The following is a 7,279-nucleotide window of genomic DNA, read 5'->3' as shown; positions in this document are numbered from 1 at the left end:
TTCTCATTCTCACGTTCTCATTCTCACGTTCTCATTCTCACGTTCTCATTCTCACGTTCTCATTCTCACGTTCTCATTCTCACGTTCTCATTCTCACGTTCTCATTCTCACTGCAAAAAAGCTGCAGATTAGGAGCAGCGTTCAAAGGGGTGGGTGTGTATGTGTCCTCCACATGCAGCAGGCAGCCAAGTTTACTGTCACTCAGTCAGAATGTACATTAGCGTTTCACCTTTTTTTCCCTACCCTTGCCACACGTGTTAGATATTATGCACATTGATAGCATTTCTTAAACCTATTGGATGAGAAGGACCGTGAAAAAAACAGGGATAAAAAGGTTGAGAAAGAGCCCTGAGTTGTGTTTAGTGTGGGCACAATGCTGCATCATGTAGAACAGATGAGTGTCTCATGTAGAATTATGGAAGGTGTCAGTTCAATTTATTCTAGTTCTTGCGCTCAAAAAACAGCACCCCAGAATCTTCACACAGACAAGTGCAGCCCATCACCTGTAATGTAAGAGTAAGAACAGAGCGAACAACAGCTGTATCTCGATCGAATTTCCTTGATTACTCGCTTCCTCTCTCCTCCTTCTCACAAAACGCATTGGAGGAAGCTCAGATAGTCTGCTCCAATGTGCTTTGAGAAGGAGATAAGGAGGGGAGATATCAAGGATATTACAATTGAGATTCATTACCACACACAAGAGAGGGTCAGCTGGGAGCACATTAAAGAGGCCCACTGATTATGTAGTGATTTTACATTTGAGTCATTTACGAGACGCTCAAATCCAGAGCAACTAACAGTCGTGAGTGCATACCCCCCTCCCGTGTCCCTGCTGGGTTAGAAGTACATGTGATGTAAAACACGTAAACAACAATTCTCTGAATTTACCATGTTCCTGTTTTGCCCTTGTAACATCAAATATAGTTCAGCATCAAAATTCACCATAATAAGTCAATTCACTTGAATTGCTACATGGTTGTTATGGTGTTATCAATATCTAACTATATAGAGACACAGGGAACAGTGGATCATGTTAACCCTTGCGTAATTACAATTGAACCATTTAAACTTTAAAATTTAACTTTAAAACCCTAACTCACATCTCTCTCAAAACTCTCACACCTTATCTACACATTTCCCAAAAAGAGAGAGGAACTTGTGACCTCTCTTGGCAGCCTCTTCCTCCCTCTTCTCCTCTTTCTCCCGAGCCTCATTGTCCCTCTTCTCCTGTCTCTCTGAGGAAATGCAGAAGGTCATTGTTCCTCTTCTTTGGCACAGGGCTAGTTTTCTCCCTAGCCTCCTGAGTCCAAGGGGAGACCACCACACCACCTCTGAATTAATGGTTGAGGCGACCAGAACGGGAGGTGCAATAGAGGGCCTCTCCCAATAGTCTCATCCATTTATATATAAAGCTCCCCCTTAGAAGCTCCTGTCCCAGTCGGTGGGATTCTCAATGTCTAAAAACACAGTAGTGTTAAGATACACTACACTTTTATCCCTGTCCATATTTCATGAAATTTGATATCCTTTCAACACGTAGTATGTAGAGCTCAGACATCATATAAGCAATAGCTAAATCCATACCTTGTACTTTTTATTTACATTTTCCCATTGTTTTCCTTTGCCCAGGCAGCAGTCAGCTTCCCTCCCAGATGGAATTTGCTCAAACTGAAACAGATAGAGCACATGATACACAAGAGCAACTTATTAATGTGATAATCAGTATTAACACAATTTAACAGTATTGTATATTTGGAATTGACTGAGTCATTGATCACATGTCAGAAACAATTTCCTCAGATCGTTCATTTGAATGTGTTAGCTAGCTATAAAACTTGGTTAGCTATTTGTTAAGCACATGTAAAAACATAGTTACTTACATTTGAAATACACTGTCAAGTTAGAGTCTGCACTTGTTGTCATCACTTCTCTCTGTCAGGTCATCTTTTTGAAGTGAGAGGACGGGAGTCGGTAGACGAGAATCACCTCAGCTCAACTATGCCCTCCTAGCTATGGTAGTCACTCATCACTAATACGCTGCCAGGAGGCTAATGGCGATACAGAAGACACAAAATAATTACATAATGCAAACTTCATAATTATAACTTAGCTATATGTGAATCGTAATCTAGCTAGACCAGCTAGTTGAACATGCAAACTACCTAAAACTAATGTTATGCAAAGGCAACTACCTAAAACTAATGTCAGCTCCTTATGTAATAATGCCTTATGACAAAAACTACACAATCTGTCCAACTAAAATGATGAATCACATTCGCATACATTTTGTATCATTTTGTATCTCTAAGACAAGGTTTCTAAAAAAATAGGATAAATTCACTTAGTCCACTATAACAACAGGTTCAAGTGTAGCTAGAGAAACTAGCTTGGAAGATAAAACTGCTTTGAACATGCATCAACCCCCTGACCCTGTTTCTAGAGTTCTGACTTCATCTAGCTAAGGCTGCCATCTATTGGAAAGCAATGGTAACTACACCAAGCAGCAAGTTGGAGATCTTAGACCAGTCTCTAACCTTTTCCAGCATGAGAGCTACGTTTAACACTTCCACTTTTTATATTTGTGGGTCATTAAGATGCATAACCCATTTATTTCGAAGCAGACAAGCATTGCACTTATCTTCACGCCATATTGTCAACTATCTGTGTCTATATGTGTTGTTTTTGTCGCACTGCTTTGCTTTGTCTTGGCCAGGTTGCAGTTGTAAATAAGAAGTTATTCTCAACTGGCCTACCTGGTTAGATAAAGGTGAAATATATATATATATATATATTTGAAATAACACCTATGTACCATTGATTGGCAAAGTGGTCAACGTTGCCATGTAGGAGCTTAGATCAGAAACACCACAGCGATGTTCAAATATTCATACTAACAGTACTATTTGTGACATGAGTATATAGTATGCTTATTGGTCATAGTATGGATATAGTTAGTATGCCAAAAGTTCCCAGATGTCGTACTAAATTAGCCAAAATACGAAGTATTACAAGCAGTGGACACTATTTCCGTGCTTTTAGGGCCCATAATGAAATTATACAGAAAATGGGTGTGGCTTCACACCGTTTTCAGTTTTGAAGAAAATGGCGGAAAATATGCAGCCGAAGTCTGACGAGAGCGGATGCAAATTCATTGCTTTAACTAATTATGACAAATGTTAAGAAAATGTTGAGCGTAAGAAAGTAATGACTTTTCAAATCAGTTACGTTACACGTTATGTTGACTGACAATTTTTTAGCTACGCTATCCTTACGAACCGCATAGCAATAGAGCAGTATGTACTGGTATGTTAGCTAGTTACCTAAAGTTAGTTGGCTACTAATACATCGAACTTGCCAGGCAGTATATTAACTATCTGCTACCTAACTAACTACCCAACGTTAATTGACTTGATTATTCACATCATTCTTAGCTAAGTGGTATAGTCATTGTGCTTTTAAATGGACATTGTTAATTCTGGCTATCTACTCCCATTTCAGAGCACTCTCGTCTGTGTGCCAGAGCTCGGCCAAAAAAAGTGTAATTAAATTGTTGCCAGCAGCACAATTACAGTCTCCAATGCTCTGGATAACATGAAAACAGCCTAACATGCTCTGCTTGGGTGAATAAAATGGTCAGAGTGGGGTGTTCTGTCATTTGTGTCTGGAAGTAGCTAGTCAACTTTAGCCAGTTAGCTTGGGTGCTTGACTGCCATTGAACGCTCGGATCAAATCATATTTTATTGGTCACATACACATATTTAGCAGATGTTGTTGCGGTTGTAGCGAAATGCTTGTGTTCCTAGCTCCAACAGTGCAGTAATAAACAATACACACAAATCTAAAAGTAAAATAATGGAATTAATATCTAAATTATAGGACTAGCAATGTCGGAGTGGCATTGACTAAAATACAGTAGAATATAATACCGTATATACATATGAAATGATTGAAACAGTATGTAAACATTATTAAAATTGACTAGTGTTCCATTATTAAAGTGACCAGTGATTCCATGTCTATGTATATAGGGCAGCAGCCTCAAAGGTGCAGGGTTGGGTAACCAGGTGGTAGCCAGCTAGTAATGGCCATTTAACAGTCTGATGGCCTTGAGATAGAAGCTCCACACTGTCTGAATGGGTGGACCATTTCAGATCGTCAGAAACAACTCCAGATTGTATTTACACACTCAAAATTGTTAAATGTCTAGCTAGTCATTTGGTATGGTAACAAGCTAGCAAGAGGTTGCATAGCGACAGCATTAACTTCCGGTAGACAGGCAAAGCGCTAGTATGCTGAACTGAAATGATACCGTTCGTTTATAGTATACTAAAATAAAGGAAATGTTTATAGTATGTACAGTGGGGCAAAAAAGTATTTAGTCAGCCACCAATTGTGCAAGTTCTCCCACTTAAAAAGATGAGAGAGGCCTGTAATTTTCATCACAGGTACACTTCAACTATGACAGACAAAATTATTTTTAAAAATCCAGAAAACACATTGTAGGATTTTTTATGAATTTATTTGCAAGTTATGGTGGAAAAATAAGTATTTGGTCACCTACAAACAAGCAAGATTTCTGGCTCTCACAGACCTGTAACTTCTTCTTTAAGAGGCTCCTCTGTCCTGCACTCGTTACCTGTATTAATGGCACCTGTTTGAACTTGTTATCAGTATAAAAGACACCTGTCCACAACCTCAAACAGTCACACTCCAAACTCCACTATGGCCAAGACCAAAGAGCTGTCAAAGGACACCAGAAACAAAATTGTAGACCTGCACCAGGCTGGGAAGACTGAATCTGCAATAGGTAAGCAGCTTGGTTTGAAGAAATCAACTGTGGGAGCAATTATTAGGAAATGGAAGACATACAAGACCACTGATAATCTCCCTTGATCTGGGGCTCCACGCAAGATCTCACCCCGTGGGGTCAAAGAACGGTGAGCTAGTGAACCTAGTGAATGACCTGCAGAGAGCTGGGACCAAAGTAACAAAGCCTACCATCAGTAACACACTATGCCGCCAGGGACTCAAATCCTGCAGTGCCAGACGTGTCCCCCTGCTTTAGCCAGTACATGTCCAGGCCCATCTGAAGTTTGCTAAAGAGCATTTGGATGATCCAGAAGAAGATTGTGAGAATGTCATATGGTCAGATGAAACCAAAATATAACTTTTTGGTAAAAACTCAACTCGTCGTGTTTGGAGGACAAAGATTGCTGAGTTGCATCCAAAGAACACCATACCTACTGTGAAGCATGGGGGTGGAAACATCATGCGTTGGGGCTGTTTTTCTGCAAAGGGACCAGGACGACTGATCCGTGTAAAGGAAAGAATGAGTGGGGCCATGTATCGTGAGATTTTGAGTGAAAACCTCCTTCCATCAGCAAGGGCATTGAAGATGAAACGTGGCTGGGTCTTTCAGCATGACAATGATCCCAAACACACCGCCTGGGCAACGAAGGAGTGGCTTCGTAAGAAGCATTTCAAGGTACTGGAGTGGCCTAGCCAGTCTCCAGATCTCAACCCCATAGAAAATCTTTGGAGGGAGTTGAAAGTCCGTGTTGCCCAGTAACAGCCCCAAAACATCACTGCTCTAGAGGAGATCTGCATGGAGGAATGGGCCAAAATACCAACAGTGTGTGAAAACCTTGTGAAGACTTACAGAAAACGTTTGACCTCTGTCATTGCCAACAAAGGGTATATAACAAAGTATTGAGCTAAACTTTTGTTATTAAAATACTTATTTTCCACCATAATTTGCTAATAAATTAATTAATAATCCTACAATGTGAATTTCTGGATTTTTTTTCTCATTTTGTCTGTCATAGTTGAAGTGTACCTATGATAAATTACAGGCCTCTCTCATCTTTTTAAGTGGGAGAACTTGCACAATTGGTGGCTGACTAAATACTTTTTTGCCCCACTGAGTTACATTTTGCCTAGTTAATAAATAAAGGTTAATTAAATGTAGTATATACTCATTAAGTATGTGGTATACAGTATGTTAGTATGGGTATTTGAAAACAACTCACATCTTTTCCTCCTTGATGGATTTCACCACGAATGCCTTTGCAGCCTTGAAGAATTATTGGTTGAATCTGAGCACTCCCTCCTTTGTTGTAGCCTGATGTCTTTTCCCGGAATGATTGTGGTCCAAGGCAGCCCCTTAGTCTTACAACCATCCCCTTGCTGGTTGAACTTGTTCCTCTTGGGCACTTATTTAGTGTACAGGGCATGAACACTCATGTTCACCTATGAATGAAAATATATATTAAATATAACTAGAGATTAATAAATAGCCTATTATGATTATACCGTTACTTAGATGAGAAATAAACAAAAAACATTTTTTAAAGTTTGTGCTTATTAATTCATTCAAAATGTTGTGATATATACTTTACATGGGGCGGCAGGTAGCCTAGTGACCGAAAGGTTGCTAGATCGAATCCCCGAGCTGATAAGGTAAAAATCTGTAGTTCTGCCACTGAACAAGGCAGTTAACCCACTGTTCCTAGGCCGTCATTGTAAATAAGAATTTGTTATTAAACTGACTTGCCTAGTTAAATAAAGGTTAAATACAAATATACAAAAGTATGTGGACACCGCTTCAGATGAGTGGATTCAGCCATTTCAGCCACACCTGTTGCTGACAGGTGTATAAAAATGAGCACACAGCCATGCAATCTCCATAGACAAACAATTGGCAGTAGAACGGTCTTACTGAACAGCTCAGTGACCTTCAATGTGGCATCGTCATAGGTTTGTCAAATTTCTGCCCTGTTAGAGCTGCCCCGGTCAACTGTAGGTGCTATAGGATGGTGTAAGAGCTGAATGAGGCACAGTGGCCTCGCGCATCTCAGCGTGCGTCTCCGGATACAATCAGTGGACTGTCACCAATTGAAGCCAGAATAGCCTCCGTCTGCAGGGTCCACATGTGGTTAACCTCTGGCAAAAAGTAGAGGTGATGTATGTTGGTGAACTGTCACCACGACATGGACACCAGGCTGAGGAGGTGACAAGTTTCTACAAATGTGGCGTGGGAGCAGCCAGTAAGGAAAACTGCTGATGGCACCAAAATATTCCCTGCGAACAACTTTCCCACTCTGGTCTGGGACTCCCACTTCCCCCATTGGCTCACAACACACTGTTTCCATGGTGATGGCTTCTAAACAGCTTCTACCCCCAAGCCATAAGACTAATCAAATGGCTACACAGACTATTTGTATCCCCCCCCCCACACACACACACACACACACGACAGACTTCTACGCTGTTGCTACTC

General features: G+C 40.5%; 1 long non-coding RNA gene across 1 annotated transcript; it reads right to left on the bottom strand.

The window, feature by feature from the left end:
• Positions 1 to 833: 833 nt before the first annotated feature.
• Positions 834 to 6,398, bottom strand: LOC112251686. The gene is made up of 4 exons (XR_006083514.1): positions 6,030 to 6,398; positions 1,881 to 2,048; positions 1,585 to 1,668; positions 834 to 1,300 (listed from the first exon to the last, which is right to left on the bottom strand). It is a non-coding gene; the product is annotated as an uncharacterized LOC112251686 (long non-coding RNA).
• Positions 6,399 to 7,279: the final 881 nt, after the last annotated feature.

Source organism: Oncorhynchus tshawytscha, linkage group LG05, assembly GCF_018296145.1.
Source record: "Oncorhynchus tshawytscha isolate Ot180627B linkage group LG05, Otsh_v2.0, whole genome shotgun sequence".
Lineage (NCBI taxonomy): Eukaryota > Metazoa > Chordata > Actinopteri > Salmoniformes > Salmonidae > Oncorhynchus > Oncorhynchus tshawytscha.
The sequence above is the reverse complement of the archived record's forward strand: the minus strand, read 5'-3'. Positions and strand labels throughout refer to the sequence as shown.